Raw genomic sequence first — 20,253 nt, 5'->3', positions numbered from 1 at the left:
GACCCATCCTGCTTTTCCTTGTTCCGGTCTTAAAGGAAGACACGGTCTTTCTACTTTTCAAGGTGTTTAAAGCATTTTGATATACAACAGAAAATATTTGTTTACTGGCTGAAGAGAAACCTCTGGACCCAAATTCTTGATTTGCCCGAGGACTCTGATGCATCATTTCCCTCTTGCGTTTGTCACTCCAACACCAGCTTCCTCCACGCTCATTGTGCCCCGATCACTTCTCCCCAGCCTCTAGTGCAGGCTCTCGCACCTGCCCTTCCGCCTCCCTCTTCCCACTCATCCCCAAAACATGCATCAGGTGCTAGAAAGACAGGAGGAAAGGTAGAATATGGCAGAATCATGAAGAACACATGAAAAGACTGCCTTGAGAAATACGAAATGGCCGACAGTGGCAAACACCGCCATGAGGCTCAGTGAACAAGGGCCATCTCCTCCATCCCCGTGGCTACAGCATGCACCACCTGCAAATGTCTGGCAGATACACCTTCGTAGCCGCCACCTCTCCCCTAAGTTCTGCACCCATATTTGCAGCTGCCTGTTGGACACCTTCACTCAGATGTCCTACAGGTAATTCGAGTTCCTCAAGCCTGTGTCACCATCTGCCATGTGGATTTCCCCTTTCTCTGGGGTTTGGTTATTGACATGGGCAGCAGATGCTGGTGGTGTCTTGTCCCTATTTCCTTGGGCCTTACTGCTGCTGTGCTCTGCAGGCTTCCAGCCGCCCGCAGGCTTGAAGCCCACCCAAGCCCATGGGCCAAAAGTGCAAGAGAATTAATTCCCCCCAAGGCACAGCCCTCAACCAACGACGAAAGAAGATTTGGTAGAGATGTACCCCAGCTCCCCCCCCTCTGGGGGCAGAGGAATGGGCACGGTGGGGGGATTACTCTGAGGACATATTCCACTTTGCTTCCCAGAGTTCCTCAGCGGTCTCTCTGGCTATCCACAAGGTATCAAGTTTGACAACTGGCTGACACCCTAGCCTGAGTCACGTTTACACTTCCCTCCCAGTGTCTCCTCTCAAATAAACCACTTGTACAGGAATCCCCCTATCAGGACCTGCTTATGAGGGAACCCAAACTGAGACAAAGTGACTCTCCATCCACATCTAGAAAGCTCTGACTGCCTCTCTCTCACCACCCACATCTAACTGACCTCACACACACCCAATAGCTCCTTATTCGTTCATCCAACAGCATTACCAAGAACCTACATGTCCTAGGTGTCGGGATGCAGCTGCAAACAAGACGGGCAGGGGCCCAACCCTCCAGGAGCTCACATGTTAAATGGGAGGAGAGACAAAAAGGTAGGCAAACGCACAAACAGCATCATTACCCATAGAGATGAGTGTTATGAGCAAAATCCAACAGGGTGATGAGATAGAGAAATTGGGAGGGGCCATTGTAGGTAAACTGGTCAGGGAAGGACTCTCTGAGCAGGTGACATCTGAGCTGGGACCTGGAAAATAAGCCAAACATATGAAAATCTTGGGGTGGAGGAAGGGTGTCCCAGGCAGAGGGAACAGCACGGGCAAAGGGCTGGAGGTAGGAAAGAGCTTGTGTGCACTGACGGTGGAGGGTGATACCGCCCAGAGTGGGGAAGATTGCTCAGACCCAGTGACAGTCGGGAGGACTCTGCAAGGGAGGAGTGTCTGAGCTGAGGCCTGAGGGAGGAATGCGGATTAGCAAGACAGAAAAATTCACGTGCAAAGGCCAAAGGGGAAAGAGTGGTGTCTTTGGGGAACTGAAACACCGGGTGAGGCCAAAGCATAAAGGATGAGAAGGAAGGTGGGGAGGGCTGGGGCTTAGGTGGCCAATTCATGCTTAGGGAATGAATGAGTGAATGAATAGGCAAGTGGAGAGACACAAAAAGCGTTTCTATTCTAACTTTTCTAGTCCTTTGCTATTGCCATTCAAGAACTTGAAACTATGTAGCAGATGACAACCTGAAAAATGAGTTAAAGTCAACCCAGGAAACATTTAATAGGGGTCGTGCCATAAAATATAAAGAAATTTGAATTTGTAATATCAAATATAAAGAAAGAAAGTAAATGCAAGGGCTGAGTATATTAAACAAGAAAAAGGGATCTGGTGTCTTGGGTTAGGTGTTGACTTTGGATGTCATCTTTTTGTTTGGCTGTGTGATGGAACTTTGGTCACTTTATTGAGCACCTACTACAAGCCAAGCATGTGTTAATCAAGCATGGTGAGTGAAGAAATCTGTAGACGTGGCTCTTGCCCTGGAGAAATTCACAAGGGCGAGTGACATTTGCATGACCATCAAAGACTGTGCTTTGACACTTAAATGACTATTATCAAAAGTGAGGTATAAATGAGGTGGATTTACAGTGTGGATTAAGCATAGGAATCTGTTTTCTAAACATAATCTCTGTCTCTCTCTCAAGTATAAGAAGATCTGCAGTTTGGGCCTAATGCTATCTTTGGTTAACAGAAAGAGGGAGATCCTACAGAAAGAGGGATTCCACTTCCCACTGCAGATTTCTCTTATTCTCTATAACCTCCCTGTCCAATATTCTTATTCTCTGCACCTTTGCCATCCAATATGGTAGCCAATCCATGTGTGGTCACAGAGCCCCTTAAAATGTGACTAATCTGAATGGAGATAGGCTGTAAGTATAAAATACATACACGACTTCAAAGACTTAGTATAAAAAAAAAAGAACATAAGATATCTCATTAATAATTTTTCATTCCAATTACATGTTGAAGTGATAATATGTTGAATATATTGGGTTAAATAAAATACGTTATTAAAATTAATTTCAGCCATTTCTTTTTACTTTTTAAAATGTGACTATTAGAAAGTGTAAAATGACATGCGGGGCTCCCATTTATGGCTCATACGATGCAGTCAGTTCTACTATAACGCTGATTTTGAAAATGCACATTTGTTCCAACACCACTGATATACTGAAGAATGATCTGAGCATAACACAAATCCTGTGCTTGCTCACCTCGGCAAGGAACACCAGGTGAGCTCAGAAAGCTGTACCCAGCTGCACCGAGTTGCGTAGGGAGACACAAATGCTCACAGACGCACACACCTCACACACCCACCAGCTACCTCAGTTTACCATACACGTGCTACACCGTATCTACCCACATCTGGTGCTATGACCGTCCATCCCATTTCACATGACCCTCTTCTCACCACTTCACAGTCACTCGCAAGCTGGGACCCTTCCGAGGCCACTTCCACAAGCAAACGCCAGGTCTTCCCCAAGGTAAACTGCCATGTTTATTGTAGTATTTCTTAACCATTTAACATTTATAAAACTGGCTACTCTTTTTACTAGGTTCCTATCTTTTTTTTTGAGACAGAGTCTCACTCTGTCTCCCCAGCTTTCAGTGGGGTCCTCATAGCTCACAGCAGCCTCAAACTCCAGGGCTCAAGCCATCCTCCTGCTTCAGCCTCCCAAGAAGCTGGGACTACAAGCGCGCACCACCATGCCTGGCTAATTTTTCTACTTTTTTTTTTTTTTTTTTTTTGTGGAGTTGGGGTGTCTCTTTTGCTCAGGCTGGTTTCGAACTCCTGAGCTGAAGCATTCCTCTCGCCTCAGCCTCCCGGAGTGCTAGGGTTACAGGCATGAGCCACTGCATCCGGCCAAGTTCCTGTGTTTTTTATATTCCGTGTCACTAACAAAGTTTTTGAATATTGTGGGCTTACCTCCACTTTCCTCATAAGCTCTATACTTTTTATTATAAGAGTCTGCATATCGTGATATTTGTAGAAACGCCTATGGCTGTGTTTCTATTGGAAAGTTCAGTGCTACACAGCCTCAGTTCCCAAAGCCAATTCTGGCATCCTGATAACACTCTTCAACCACCTGCTTACGAGGACAGATTTTTCCTTTAAAATGTTGTTTTTTTAAAAAAAATCTATATTTCTAAGGAACTGTAGGGCCACACACCATATAATCTATATTTATATGGCTAATGATTCTTTTGATATAATAACGTTACTGCTAACATTGCTGTAAACCTGAAAACAACTGTTATTGCATTTATGAGCAATGCTGGGGGAAGTGAAATAAGTCTCACTGATTTAAGGAAAATATGTTTGGTTTATGGGTTGGATGAACAGCATGACCATTTAGGAGGGCTCTCCCTGCAAATCCCAGGGGCCACAGTTACTATGACATCACTAGGGAGGTGCCGAAGCCTGGGATTCCTGCTCCTGAGACCATGACGCTGTATTTTTTTCCAAAGCCAGGCTTCATCCTAGCGCTGGCAGAATGGACCCCGGGGGCTTGATTGGAAAACCAGCGTAGAATATGGACTCACTTAAACATAGACACTTCCTTAAAAGCTTTTGGTTCAATGTGAATGTAAGTCATTTTGATTACTCAATTTCTATATTTATTAGGAATGATAAACCAAAGTACTTGAAAATAATTTCAGTGGCGATGAACTGTGGCGCTCGATCGATGGGGGACACAGCAGTCAATTACCCTTTCACTTTATTTTGGTCCTCAGCAATCAGTTGGGATCAATACTCTCAATCTCGATTGATAGCAGAGTGCAAATCACAAATAATTTTTGTAAGTGGGCTGTCACAGTGTGCGCAGGCAGCTCCGACAGGTCCTGGGCTGGCCCCTGCGCTCCCACGCGGGCGATCGGGCCCAGGTATGAGCTGGCGAGGTAATAGCACCCGTCATTTCAGCACCAGTAACTGCAAATGGCCACTTCAGCCTGAGTGGATGTTTATTATCGCAACTGTGTCTCCTTACAGCCTATTCTGTCATCTTCAAAATTTAGCTGCTTAAAATCATCTCAGATCGGAAACCTGGAGAAATCAATTAATTGAACAAAAGGAAGGAAGTAGAAGGTAAATCATGCAAACCTCAACAAGGACAAAGTATGGGGGAATTATAACTTGGGGGAATAATACCCAACATTCTAAATGTGCTTTAAAAAGGGGGAGTAGGGGTGCTTTTCTTAAAGGGGCAGACTCTGGAGGAAGGCTTATTTAACTCATCCCCCACATCTTCTCTGGGGTAGCAGAAAGACCCCTGAATGGCAAGTGAGATCCCTCAGCTCTGCCATGCAGAAGCTGAGTGCCCCAGGGTAAAACACATCCCCATGTCACCTCTGGAAGGTAAAGTGAACTTTCACGAAATGGTCAGATTAGATGGTTTGCAAACTGTGTTCCCTGGGGCACTCTGCACTTCACAGCAAGGGGGAAGACAGTTGAAGAGGGAAGGAAAGGTTGAGGGCAAGGCCAATATGTTTCTTACTCCATATAAACAGGAGCTGCCCTGCTTGTTCGTTTGGTATATTTGGCTTTATGTAAGATTTTCTTTGGAGGGGCAGCCTGATTAGTGTCTAAGAGTATGACGGCTGGAGCCAGATTGCCTGGGTGTGTAACTCAGCTTCCACTTTCCAGCTTAGTGACCTCAGACAAGTTACCTAATCTCTCTGTGCTACAGTTTCCACAAATGAGATACTGACATAGCCTACTGCAACGGGGCAGTTACGAAGACTGACTACATTAATATGCACGGTGCACTTGGAACAGTGTCTGGCACATGGCACGCCCTATAGAAGGGCTTGTTAAGTAAAAGTTGTGTTCTGCCTTTTAAACAGTTCTATAACTATAGCTCTATATTAGGGGTCTTTAAACTTTTTTGACCTCACATCCTTTGCAGAAAAGACATTCTGAACATACAATCCCTGCGTGTGTACACTTGCATATGTCCTATTGTTTTAATGTATTCTGTGTTTTAAGGCATGCAAACATTCTGCAAGGGACATAACATGGGGACAGGAATCGCGAGTGAAGTTAGACCTGTTGCCTTGATTCTCCTCTGTTATTCTGGGCTCGGGGTGCTCAAGGCCCTGAAGCTTGTCTCAGGCCTCCAGAGAATGAAGTTGGAGAGCCCTGGTTGAACATAAGTAGACTTTGCAAAGTCATGGCAAAGAGCCCCAGCCTCTCTCCATTTTACATTTAAAATATGATGCTCTGAGCATCCTCAAGCAGGAAGTGAGCACCTGCTGTGTACCCTAGGGATGGGAAAAAATACAAGATGAGGTCTATGGCCCTAAACAACAGCTGAGCAATGTTATGAGCAACAAATACTAAAAGCCTGCCGACAAGTCTTATAGTCCAGGATTCCATTCTAGAGTGCAAATGTCACAAGTGAAAGACAAGATTCTCATGAAGGCAGGAATGGTCTTGTTTTATGTTGGCACTCTAAGATTCAAAGCAATCTGTGGAAAATGCAGGTGGGGAGTCCAGGTCCAAGGGCATGTCCAAAAAGATCATGCTCAGTAGTAGTTACACAGGCATGGAGTGTGCCGTGGGATTCCCACATTTGGACTTTCTTGTCCTGAGCAGGTTCACCAATCAACCCTGTAGCCAGGCTGGGGTGCATGAACTTTCCAGACTTAATGTGAGATCAGAGAAGCCCCCTTAGAAGTCTGCCACATAGCACTTAGGAGGGAAGAGGGAATCCAGAATTATTCAGAAAGTATCACATAGACATGAAATATTTCATTTATATGGTGATACATGTCCAAGTCACTCTCCTCTACAGATGTTCTTAGGAGCTAATGTTCCCCTTAGGAAGTAGCCTCCAGAGCTGAGCATGTGTATGTTACTGTAACAGAAATGTCCTGAGCCACCTGCTCAGCTCCCACCAACCTCTCCCTGCCCACATCACACACAGAGGGATGGCCAGGAAGACACGTGGCTTCTTCAGCATTAATGTGCACACCGATGATCTCTGGGGAACTGGTGACAATGGAGACTCTGATTAGTAGGTCTGGGGTGGCCCAAGAGCAGGTATTCCTAACAACTCCCAGGTGAAGCCACTGCCACTGGTCCAGGGACCACTTTGAGTGACAGGTTGTACCCTGGCCACATGTGATTGGACTTCGAATAAACACCTGACAACAGAGCCAATGAGCCTCTCTTCCAAAATTTATAATTGGGTCAAAGAGGTTGTTTTCCATCTGGGATGGTCTCTCAAATGTAGAGAAATCTAGAAACTCAGAAGCCGCGGGGTGGCCATTTTCTGCTCTGTGGATTAAGAAAACAGGAGAGCGGGAGGAACAGTAGAATCGCAAAGCTACGCTAAATGAGCGACACGGTGGTGCTGCCTATATCCCACAGCTTTTAATCCCTGAGTCCAGATCTTGGATTTCTGTCACTTGGGTTCCATGAGACACCACTCCGCCATTATAGTAATTTTCTCTTTTTCACTGAAGCGTGTTGTAAGTTGCTTTCTGTTACTTGCAACCACAGTGTCCTAACTGTACAGTTTTATGGACTGTAAACAGTTACTGAGGACAAGATCTGGTCCTTCCCATTTCAGACTTTAGCAAGAGCACATCAGAATTGCTTGTTAGATAACAATAACTGAAGGTGATGGCCAGGCATGGTGTTCTCTACAACCTCTCTGTACCCAGATTTATAGAAATGCTGTTTCTTCCCGCCTCGCTGTCAATCCTAGAAATCCAATCGTGAATGCAACACATTGACTGTTGATTTTTCTATTCATGCTGTCTATCCCCTCGGCACTCTCGTTTCATTCTTCATATCTGGCAAGGGAAAAAGGGACTTGGGGAAGGTGTATTTCCCCTTTAAATACCATGAAAGTTATGAATATATCTTTCCCAAACTGCCAAAATAATTGTTTCATTTACAGAACTGAAATTCTCCAGGGAGCGTCCCAGCGATGTTCGAAACTGCTAACATCAGATATGCAGAAAACAAATATGGAGTGATCCATATGCTCCCAATCCTGAATTTAGCATCTCAGCTCAACAAAAACTTACATTTCAATCATTTTTCAGTCAGTTTTCTGTTATGAGTATTTGCAGGGTTAAGGCTGGATTGAAGCCACCGGCCCGGAACCTTCTGCAGAGAAGGGCTCTGTCTGTACAGCCCAGGGCTCCGGCACAAGTTGCCATTTGGAGAGTTCACTTTAAATTAACACTTACAGGCTGCAGATCCCCAGTCAAAGGGGAAACCTGAGAAGGTGCTGGCTATGGGATTGCAGAAGGAGAAGTTGCCACATTTCTCCCTCTTCTTTTTTATTACAACTCAAAAAGTCCTATTTCTTGGGGGGTTGGGGTATGGCCAAGAGTTTACATTATGAAAACATGTAAGAAGAAAAGTAGATGGCCGGGTGCGGTGGCTCACACCTGTAATCCTAGCACTCTGGGAGGCCAAGGTGGGAGGATTGCTCAAGGTCAGGAGTTCGAGACCAGCCTGAGCAAGAGCAAGACCCTGTCTCTACTAAAAATAGAAAGAAATGATGTGGACAGCTAAAAATATATATAGAAAAAAAAATTAGCCGGGCATGGTGGTACATGCCTGTAGTCCCAGCTACTCGGGAGGCTGAGGCAGAAGGATTGCTTAAGCCCAGGAGTTTGAGGTTGCTGTGAGCTAGGCTGACGCCAGGGCAAAAGAGCGAGACTCTGTCTCAAAAAAAAAAAAAAATAGATGGGGAGCTTGTCATGATGATGATGATGATGATAGCCAACATTTATGTAGCACATTCTATGTTCTAGGCACTGTTCTCTGCACCTTACATGTGTCAACTCATTTAATCTTCAAAGCAACCTTATCATGTAGGTATTGTTATCCCCATATTATAGACGAGGAAACTAAGGTGTGGAAAGATGGACTCACATGCTAATTAGGTGTGGCAGAACAGCTGTTGCTTTTAGCCTGCCAGCAGCCATTCCTCTTCTTCTGCACACAGTGGTTTGGTTTTCCTTCGGAGAATCACCCTTCCCTCTGCACACTTGTTTGCTGGGACAAATGTCCTAACTGCTACTCTAGGACCAGTAGGTCCTATCTAATTCAGTCATTGTTGGACTGTGAGCAACACGAGGGCAGGCACTGGTCTTTTTTACCCCAGACTGTAGCACAGGCCACCATGTAGGTGCTTAATAAATACCTGAAGGACAAACAAATGCACATAGCACACCAGTTTAATACATTGGTGATGTTTTCTATAATGGCTGTGTGCTTAGGAGGTGTCCTGATTGGTCATGGTTGGGTCATGTGTTTACTCTAGACCAATCAGGAGTTGTCCTGGAATGTAAATGGAATAACACAAGCATAGAAGCTTCCTGGAGCTGATTTATCCTGACAGTCGTGCCCTAAAGGGGCTTTTACCTTTATCCTGGACCTGACCCTGCTTCCTATACTTTCCAGGCCCAGACTTTAAGCTTTTCCTTTAAATCTCTGAGATACACCTTATCTCACACATAAATTCCCTTTTTGCTTAACTGAGCCAGAGCTGGTTTCTTTTACCTACCACCAAATTGCTCCATATTCTAACCTCATATCAAGCACCATCCATGACATGGCTTGACCCAGAGAATTTATATGCAGGGGCACATGGCAGCGCTAAAGGCCCAGGACCTAAAATTAGGTACAGCCACTGGCATGGAATACTGATTTATTCAACAAACATCCTTCTCGCTGCATACCTCCATGAGCCTGGAACTGCATTAGGTCCCTTCCCCAACTGCTTCTTTCCAATCATAGATATTATTGTGCCCACTTTGCAGATGAGGAAACTAAGGCTCAGGGAGGTTAAGTAACTTGCCCAAGAACACAGACTTAGCAAGTGGCATAGTCAGGACTGAGAATCATGTTTTCCTGAGGCCAGAACAAGTGCCACACAGTCTTCACGGGACTGGGAGCTGGGCTGACTGGCAGGGCTCAGAAATCCAGTTGCTCGGTCTCAGGCAAAAGGACAGAGAAGAACTGAGTGGAGGCTGAATTAAACTAATTCAAGGGATGGGGACCTCAGACCAAGTAAATCATTATACATGGCACTATTCAATGACTTTTTCAATTGAATAGAATACTATCTCATTTAAGGAGAAATCTTGTCTGAGTAAATAAAGGTGTTAGGAATTTGCTAAATCTTCCAAGTCTCCCTCACCACTGCTGCAAGTGCCCCAGAGCTCCTGTCATCATAGTCTGACGTGCATATGCAATCTCTTTTGTTCCAAGGACAGCTCTCACATCCTACACCCCATAAGAATCTGTTCACAATCAACTTAGAACTCACGACAACTCACTAAGACCAGTTGAAGATATTTAAGTCAAAGAGCAGTACATGACATCACATAGACAAATAAAATCTTTTTTCTTTCCTTGAAATAGTGAATAGTGGATGTTTTTACCCTCACAGCATCCATTTCACCTTCTTTTGGTTTCCCTTGGAATAAACCCCCTCCTGGTACCTGGTCCCTGTGGCTGAATGGGGGTGACCTTAATTCCTCTTCTCCCCTTAGATTCAGGATGGGCGTATGATTCAGGTGTGCCAAACAAAGGCCTCCTATCACCCTAGCTACAACATTCGGTTCATATTTGGCACCGTAGTGGTCACATGTGACTCAGTCCTGGGAATTTTTCTGGACTAATGATAAAAAGCAGCTCACTTGTCCCTGGGATTACCAGCTGTAAGGAAGACCCAGTCCTAGGGCGGCCTGAGAATAAAGCTAGCACTACAGTTGGCAGAGCTGCCGAGAAGCGGAGAGGACAATAAAAACTCATTGCATCATTCCAGTGCCTGAATGCAGCCATACCTGAAGTCCACGCCTTGGACTCTGTAGTTACAAGAAAGCCAGAACTTCCCTTTTGTTCTTAAGCCAGTCGAGTTGGGTCTCTGAATCTCCTTCCTAATCAAACGAGCCCATAGTAACAGCATTAACTCAACCACACATTATGGGATTACATTTACCTACCCTGAATTATTCCTAGGCTTTCCAAAATCTTAATCAAGTTGCCTAAGATTTATCAATTTGTTCAAGTTTTTTTTTTTACTTCATGCACTAAAGTTCATTTGCCAGAAGTTAAATGTTTTAACATAAGAAAGAGAAAAACACAATTCATTCCCCAATGGGAATTTGTTAGATAACTCAGTTCTCTGTAATAAGCACAACTAATGTGCTAAGAATGATATTCAGGAAAAAAGGTTATGTGGCTTGCACATTATGTAATATTTATTGAAAACCCACTAAGCTCTAGGGTGCTGGGGAACAGGCCGTGAACAAAGGCAGAAGAATAACTCCTGCTCTCATGGAACTTACGTCCTAGTGGAGGAGAAACAGACAATAAACAGCATATAAATAAGCAAAGCAGGGCAAAGTGAGAGAAAACGGTGCAAGAGGTGATGCTGTTTTAGAAAGATGGCCAGGTAGCTCTTAGAGAAGGTGGCATTTGAGCAGATACTGATGGCAGCTGAGGAAAAGCATCCCAGGCAGAGGGAATCGCTGGTTTAGAGGCCGAGGCAGGCGTGTGCTTGGCACGGAGGTGGCCAGCACAGCTGGAACCACATAAGTGGAGAGAACAGTAAGTCCAGCAAGTTAGCCGGAGGCCAGATCATCTGGGGCTTTCTGGGCCTGGAAGGACTTTGGGTTTGATTTTGCTGTGATAGGAAGGCGTTGGTGGGCATGGAGCAGAAGACTGGCCGAGGTTTATACAACAAAAGGATCACTCTAGTACCATGCGGGGACTGAGCTGAGGAAGCGCAAGGGTGAAAGCGGAGAAACCAGTCGGGGCCTCTGTGGTCTAGGCCAGAGGAGACCCAGCCCAAGAGGTTGAGAGGGGAAGTGATGAGAATTTGTGGATTCCAAACGTCTTTTGAAAGTAGAGCCGTGTGGGTTTAGGGATGGGTTGGACTTTGGATGTGAGAAGAAGAAAAGCATCAAGGATGCTGACTCCAAGTTTTATTTTATTTTATTTTATTTTTTACTTTTTTTTTTGAGACAGAGTGTCACTTTGTTGCCCTGGCTAGAGTGAATGCCCTGGCGTCAGCCTAGCTCACAGCAACCTCAAACTCCTGGGCTCAAGCGATTCTACTGCCTCAGCCTCCCGAGTGGCTGGGACTACAGGCATGTGCCACCATGCCTGGCTAATTTTTTCCATATATATTTTAGTTGGCCAGATAATTTGTTTCTATTTTTAGTAGAGACAGGGTCTCACTCTTGCTCAGGCTGGTCTCAAACTCCTGACCTCGAGCGATCCACCTGCCTCGGCCTCCCAGAGTGCTAGGATTACAGGTGTGAGCCACCACGCCCGGCCTGACTCCAAGTTTTTAACATGTGCCTGAAAGTGAATGGAGGCCCCACGTACTGAGATAAGGAGCACGGTAGGAGGAATAGGTGTCGGGGGGAAGTCGAGAGTTTGGTTTTGGATGTATACTTGGTACTTTTTTTACTGTGGTGAAATCTATGTAACACAAAATTTACCATTTTAGCCATCTTGAAGTATACAATTCAGTGGCATTAAGTACATTTACAATGTCGTGACCATCACCACCATCCATTTCCAGAACTTTTTCAACATCCCAGACAGAAATTCTGCACCCATTAAACACTAATTCCCCCTCTCCCCTCCCTCCAGCCCCTGGTAACGTCAATTTCACCTGCTGCCTCTACTGCACACGTAAGTTTAAGATGGCTGCTGGACATCCTAGTGAAGGGATCGAAAGGCAGTTAGAGACACTGAGTCTGGGGTTGACGGGAGAAATGAGAACTAGAGATAGAAATTTGAAAGTCATCAGCACATGGAACAGTATTCATACCATCCCCACTGATGAAACTGGTCGTGTGACCTAGCCTCTCTCACTCCTGTGCAGCCCAAAAAATGATCCTATATGCCAGCACCTGGCATATAGTAATGCCTCAATAAATATTTGTTCAACTGAGTAATGAAACTTTTTGCCCTCTAGTTTGAAGGAACAGCCATGCACCGAACAGGACTTTTAAAAAGTACAAGCCTTTAAAGTAAATAGTTCTCTTTCTCGAGAAAGAAACAAAAGTCTGAACAAATTCGGAAATACATAGGCACTTCCTTTGCAGTTTTCAGAAATAAGGCTTGATTTGTGATCTCTTTGGCTGACGATTGTGCCAAAATCTGGTGCCACCTGACACCACGCTGTTATGTAAATAGGACAGGAGTGTTGCAAGCAGGTTTGATCAATCAGCTTCGAAAACAGGAGAAGAGATTCTGTCTGAAACCAGGCGTTCAAAGTGTGTTTCAAAATTGCCAACCTCTATTCAAATGACTCTGGTGGCATTTGAAGAAAAATGTGGTCATGCAAGGAGGTAAAATTATGGCTACCAAGATGAGATTCAGACAGCGCTTTATCCTCTGCCAACGAATGTTTTCCACACAGAAAAATCTTCAAGTGCCAGATCTTGATCATCTCGGTGACATGCAAGTATTTGGGAACTGCTGATCCTAAGTGGGCAGCCACCTTTTGCCCTATCTATATGGGTGATGCATAATCAGGGCATGGGAGACAGTGAACTTGATCCTTGGGTCACAACACTGGAATCACCTTCTCCAGCCATGCAGCCACAAGGAATCTGGGGATATGCACTTGTAAGGGGAAGATTTTAAAAGCCTCAGCTATGTATCACATTCTCTTGTCATCTGCCTTCCATCACCCCTGAAATTAACCATAGGTTATTAATCCACTAGAACGATGGCTACAACCTTGAAGTTGAACTGAAGTGGCCTCCTCGGCATAAGTAGAGTTGGTGAAACTCAAAGGAGAAAGGTTCAAGATAGGCAAGTCTTCATACACCCCAGTTTCAATGTTTCGTTGGGAAGTGAAACCTGTTCACACTAAAATCATTTGTGCTCTCAGTCATCATCCCTTCCCAATTCACCTTGGCTGTGCTGGCGATGCTAACGTATCTGAATTCGGCATTAATAAGACTTCTAGAGACCAAACAGTTTCTGGAAGGCAATTGAGAATTTCCAATTACTTGAGTTGGCATTTGAACTTTGAAAGCTAGACTATATTTGCCTACTTTGAAATAGGAAAACCTAGTCAGTTTAAAAGGCTGGCAATCCAACTCAAATTGTGCAGGGAAAATTTAATGTACCTCCTCCCCCAGATTTTGTCATTGGGTTTGGAACTTTCTAATGAACTCAGAAGAAGAAGGGAAGGAACTAATATTTCTCCATATTCTTTTTTTTTTTCATTGGAAAAATATATTCCAGATAGATTTCACAAGACACTTTCTTAACCTGGTGCTATGTTGAGTCACTACCCACCTCCAGATATGACTTTCCTTAGGGTACATGGGCCTCCACCTGTCTTCAACGATGATAGAAAAAATCATTTTCATTGCTATTGTATCATGAAAACACTTACAGACCAAAATAAATGCTAAAATTCCTGCTTCTGAATGTTGGCAAAACACAGGGACTTGTATTTCTAATGACAGTCAATGAGGAAAACTAACAAGTCCCTGATGATGCACCAAAAGCATTTTCTAACAAATTCCACTGCAAAACTCAAAGCCAGAAATCTTTTCCAACAGACAGAATAATTTCAATTCCCCTGGGGTTTTCAAATGAACCATATATTTGATGTAAAACCATATTTCAATAATATGTCCCATATTATTTTAAAAATTATTTTTAAGTTATCATGGCCCTATTAAACAATGCTGATGTCCACTATTAGCAGAAAATTTAAACTTGACTTTTCCTGCTACCATGGCTTGGTGTATGTCATAATCCATTATCAAATGGAGACTCTCAGCCACACAAGTTTATTTAGCCAAATGCACAGCTTTTTAGCATTTGCTCAGGAAACAATTAATGCAATAAAAAGGTTTTAAATATATTTAAAGGCCATGAACTCCTCTTCTGCCGTTTTATCATTGGGAGTACATATGTAAGACATAACGCATTCTAGGAAGTCCAAATGAAGATGATAGAATAAAAAGTCTACATTGCATGACACTACCCATGAATTGGTCATACTAGAGCAACTGCATCTTAGCCTCTGGGCATTCAAGCAAGGCTTAAGTTTAGATAAAGAAGGAAGAAAATATTTCCCTTCAGAAGACATGAGGTGGTTTCAACAAGTCCAGTTTGATAAACCTATAGTGTACACAAATGGAAATCAGGGCTGATAAGACCGAAAATATCATAGGTTAGGGGTTTTTTTTTTTTTTTTTTGGAGGCAAGGTCTCACTCTGTCACCCAGGCTGGAGTGCAAGTGGCATCATCATAGTTCACTGCAACCTCAAACTCCTGGGCTCAGGCGATCCTCCTGCCTCAGCCTCCCGAGTAGCTGGGACTACAGGTGTGTGCCACCATGCCTGGCTCATTTTTCTATTTTTTGTAGAGGCGGGGTTTCGCTCTTGCTCAGGCTGATCTCAAACTCCTGACCACAAATGATCCTCCCACCTCAGCCTCCCGAAGTGTTAGGGTTACAGGTGTGAGCCACCATGCTCAGCCAATAGTTAGGGTTATTGATAGTGTTAAAGCTTAGTATAGATGATGAATTTAATTTGGAAGGCCACCAGGAGCCATTGGACAATAGGTAAACAGCACAACGACTGCTGTTGGGCATTAGGAACTACACCCTCTTACCGAATGGGCAGGACCAGCGGGTGCCAGCCTGAGAGTGATGGAGGCATCAGGCATCGTCAGTGGGGAGGAGAAAGGAACTGTGAGCGAGATGGGCCCTGCTGGCCTCTGTGACAGTTGGCATGAGGAGAGTGCTGGTCTCAATCCACTGATGGAACAAAGAGGCAAGGAGGAGTTGCTGGCGTTGACTAGAGAGGAATGTGGGGGTTCTGTTTCCCAGAGCTTGAGTTTGAGGAGCCTGAACTGGAAGCTCAGGTCTTATCTCTGAGGAGCAAAGACACCCCTGAAGGTCTGGATTGTGAATGGCTACCATGGGGAGTGAGTGTTTAGGCTCCGGGAGAGAACAAAGGAGTGGAGTGTGGAGAAGAAAGCTGAGGCCAGAACCCGGCTGGAGGAAAATGAAGTGTGGTGAGAGGAGAGAGAGAAAAAGGAGGGACCCCAGCCGTGCAGTGACACGGACATCAGGGAGGGGAGCGGTTCAAAAGTTGCAAATGATGCAAGTTAGTTCACGGAGAGGAACCCAGAAAAAGCCCATAGGATTTGTTAATGGCGCTCTCGGTTTGTTTCTACTGGGTCAGATTAAAAGTGAGTAAGGAGAGAGGACTATACCCAGAGGGATAATCAGCTGTGGCTCTTTGGAGAGATGGGCAGGTGAATGAAGGGAAGAGAAAGGAGGGTGGCATGAGGGCATCCCTGTGCTAGAGCCTTCAACAGCTAAGCAGCAGAACACCGGGAACAGTGCAATGTCTGGGTGGGGCAGGCACTTTCATCGTATTCAGTGCACAGTTGACACACCTGGCCGCGGGTATCAGGGTTGTGTAGGGAGGCCATCAAAGTCCCAGTGGAAATGATAGAAAAAACCACTAGAAACCAGGAAGAAACCACTTGGAGGTTGATGAAGAAGCTAAGGAATTACATGGGTTATTTTGTTTGTAAGTTTTTCTTTTGGTGCATATATGTATTAATATATGTATGTATATGTATCTCCATTATCTATATGTAAGGTTTTGAGTGACTAATGAAAAGGTCATAAGTGATATGCTTTGTGTGGAATTTTTAAAACATTGAATTAGTTGCTAACATTTAAAAATTGAGACTACTTCATATAAAAAATTCTTTTCCAAAAAAAAAATTCTTTTCTGATTTATCTTGGTAAGTGAAATGGCCTGGGGCACTTTGCAGCAATCCTCAGGAGCTGCCTGGTGGTGGTGTCTCCCTTGGATGGCACAGTCACTCTCCTGTGCCCTGGTCCTCACCATTCCCTATTGTCTACCCCAACCCACTCCATTCATATAATACTATCTCCTTGGCCCTTTAAGCACTCCTGGGCTGGAGGCTCTAACTAGTCAGTGAGAAGGAGAAAGCAGAACACAGTGAGCATGGAAGTCATCATGACTAGAGGCAATTTCAGAGCCAGATCTCAAAGGCTACCTTATTTTTAATAATCCACAGATTTTGAATGTAACTTCTACTTTGTATTTCTTTCAAAATATAAATGTAGATATACAATACAAATACAGATTCACATTCCCTCACATTCCATATTCACAATTCTGAAATTCACCAGGCACAAACTTTAATGTTTAAATTAACTCCATGTTGACAAGACCTGAGCTGATGTGGACTCTTTACACAGTTTACTTAGCCCACTTGGTGTGACTATTCCCATATTTCACTGCAGAAATATTAACGCATCAGTTATGGGGTACATAATACATGTCTATATACCATAAATCCCCAAAATTCTAAATTCTGGCACCAAGAGTTTCAGGTAAGGAATTGAGATCCGTAAATATCAACTTTCACATATTTATGAATTAAGATATAACTTTCTCCAACTAAGAAAAAAATGTACCCTTTTGGGGAGACAGGGGGAGGTCTAAAACAGTATTTTCAAAATAACATTTGTGAAGACAATAAGCACTAGTTGGGTGGTTAGTCAATATTCTCAACTGAGCAAGGAGGTGGAGGAAAAAAGCACGCATGTGATTCCACCACAGGTTTTGCCAACAGAAAGCAGAGGACACAAGTTTATTAAGAAACAGGTCACTTCTCTTTTCCCCATCCCCAGACAAACCTCCTCTCAATGTTCCTTATGCACCGAGAAACACACGTCTTTACACACCAGTGATCTCACAAGGGAGGTGAGAAGCTGCAACCACCCTTGAGTCTACTCGCTAGAGTAAGATTGGTCATCACTGCATTTCTATTCCAGACACTGGCGTGTGGCTTGCCCAAGACGCTAGCCCAGCCTGTATTCCCCCAAATTGAGGCTTAACCCACCCAAGAGATAACCCACCAGTTTTCAAATCAGCTAGAAGTCAGGCTCTGCAAGCTTCCAAGAACACATTACCATGCATGAGCTTTCTAGACAACAACATCCCCTGACATATTTCTCATTGGACTTTGACCAGGATTTGCAGTTGCCTGGTGTTCCGTCTATTTTCTCTACTGGGGTGGTGGGGAGAAAAATCATTAAGGAGCCTGTTGTTACCACGGAAAGGCAGGCTCCCCAACGGCCTCCTCTTAGCCAAGTGTAGTCAAGCTGTTTGCAGCAATGCTAAGCATTTCAGAAAGCCATCTCATGGACGTTCCAGCAACATCCTACCTCTCCCCTGAGCGCACAGTACTGAACGGCACCCGGATACCTGCTTGCTAAGCAGAGAAAAGCATGTACCTGGTTCTATGCCAAGCCAGAGAGAGGACCCACCTGGTATCACAATAGCCTAAGATCTCCAAGAAACTGATTTTTTTTTTTAAAGCTTTTCTATGAAGCCAGAAAACACACCGTTGAGTTTGCTGTTTTCAACTGCACCTGAAGCTATGGAGCCCCTACAAGGGAATTCGGATGAGATTTTTCTCTCTTTTTCCTCTTTAATCTCTAAGGAGTTGCTACTAAACCAGGGCCACGTTGGCAAAGGCAACACCGACGGAGCCCTTCTCAAAGACAGCATCCAAAAACAAAAAAAGAGATGCCCTGCTGCATCAGTATCCCAGAATACATTTTATTCCCCAGTGCCTGTCTGTGAAAGGCAATGCTCGCCTTGTGACAAACAAGAGGATAAATGTGCTAGCATTCGGACTCCGCAGCCGGGCCCTGCAGGGCTGGCCCCTTTCCTGCCTGAGAATGTCTACATTCCCCCTCCAGTAATGACGGCAAGGTGGGCAAGAACGGGAAGAGGGTTCCATCTTGTCCTTAGTTATGATATGCCCGAAACAGAACCAAGGGTGGAAAACACCTTTCCATTCCTGCACTTGCAGTGTGAGTCTGATTTCTCTTTTTATTATTTCTTGAAACCTTTTCTTTCAGATTATATTGGAATTTGTTTCCTCTGAAACGCAAAAAGGCCTGTCCGCATTGAATTCACTGATTAAAGTCCGGCTCGCATATAACATGCTCTTAACACGTTTCCTAGTTAATGTTTCTCCGCGGGAATAATTCCCGTGTGCTCACCTGCAAACCTGGTGACACGCTGCTAATCCTTTCAGTCTGATACCAGAGAGCTGCCTCTTCCCATAATTTATGTTACAGTGCCATCTTATGGTAGTTTATGACCACCATTTAAAAAAACTCTGGGCTGTCTCTTCCGCCTTTTAAAGAAATATATGGGTTTAAAAATCATCTTTAATTAATCACGCCAGATAAACGTGTCAAAACGGTGGTCTGTAAATAAGACAGCTTATTTCAGTGTGGCCTGCTAAAGGCCAGACACTACAGAGAGTTATTCGAGCAGTCACGCAGACCTTAAAGACAACTGATTAATTTTTTTTAAATGTATTTATGTTCTCGTTCGGGGACTATTACAGCATAATCCGACATTTCAGAAGCAGTGCTCTTTGTGAATGCCATGACGTCTTTGGGACGACTATAAGAGGGAAAGTCTGTTCTAAGCAAATGGTTTGCGGCCCAGGGTTTTCAGCTCTGCCTTCTCATTGTGCATTTCTCCCTCCACATCTCCGAAAAATCCCACAAAACTCTCTGGGCTCATAGCAGCATGACACAAGGAAACCCAACCCCACTTTGAAGCCCGATCATTTGCAAATGTATTTCAGTCCCAGGTTTAATTCTAGGAGAAGATTCCTTGGAGAAGCCTCATTCCGGAAGTCTGCCTGCCAATTTCTGGAGGCTTTAAGGCTTGTTTCCTCTCTTTCCTCCAGGTTTCTTTCCACCCACAAAGTTAACGTGCATCGTGAATGGGCCTGAATTTAATTCCTGCATCAGGACTTGCCAGTTCTGTGGCTGCTCCGCCAGTCACTCTCAGGAACGCACAAGGAAAAAGATGATTTCAATTCCAGGTTTGTTTGGGGGTGAGGGTGGGGGTTCTGGGTAAATGCAGTGAGTTTATGAGACGGGGATCTGGGAAGATCTGGGGTGTCAGCGAGGGTTTTATTAAAGTAAATGCCCTACCCTCTTTCACGACAAAACAGTCCAACAGCTAGCAGAGTGATCGACTTCTAACTCCCACGTTCAAGAAGTCTTTTGTTCCCATTCCATCCCCTTTCCAGATTGCCCCATTTCCCGTCTCATCAGCCCCATAAGATCAGAATGAAAACTTTCAGCTGATGGAGCAAGGTGGGGGGGGGCATCCTTCAGTCTTCCATCTACGGACTCCCCTTTCCTCTACATAAAGATACAGAACAACGGTGATTCATGACGAAGGGAAGGAAATTAATATGCATTTAACCAGATGCAAAATAAGAACTTTGGAACAAAGGCGGTTTAAAAAAAGGCATTCGAATGTCAAATATTTCTCGAGTTCTTCCTGCCCTGTCACAATTGAAATGCTTTTCTTTCTAACCGCTCCGTTTTCAATAATTGTACGGATCACCATCTCAAATTAAACATTCCTGATAAGT

The sequence above is a fragment of the Lemur catta genome, chromosome 18 (assembly GCF_020740605.2).
Source record: "Lemur catta isolate mLemCat1 chromosome 18, mLemCat1.pri, whole genome shotgun sequence".
Classification (NCBI taxonomy): Eukaryota; Metazoa; Chordata; class Mammalia; order Primates; family Lemuridae; genus Lemur; species Lemur catta.
This window is presented reverse-complemented; position numbering follows the sequence as displayed.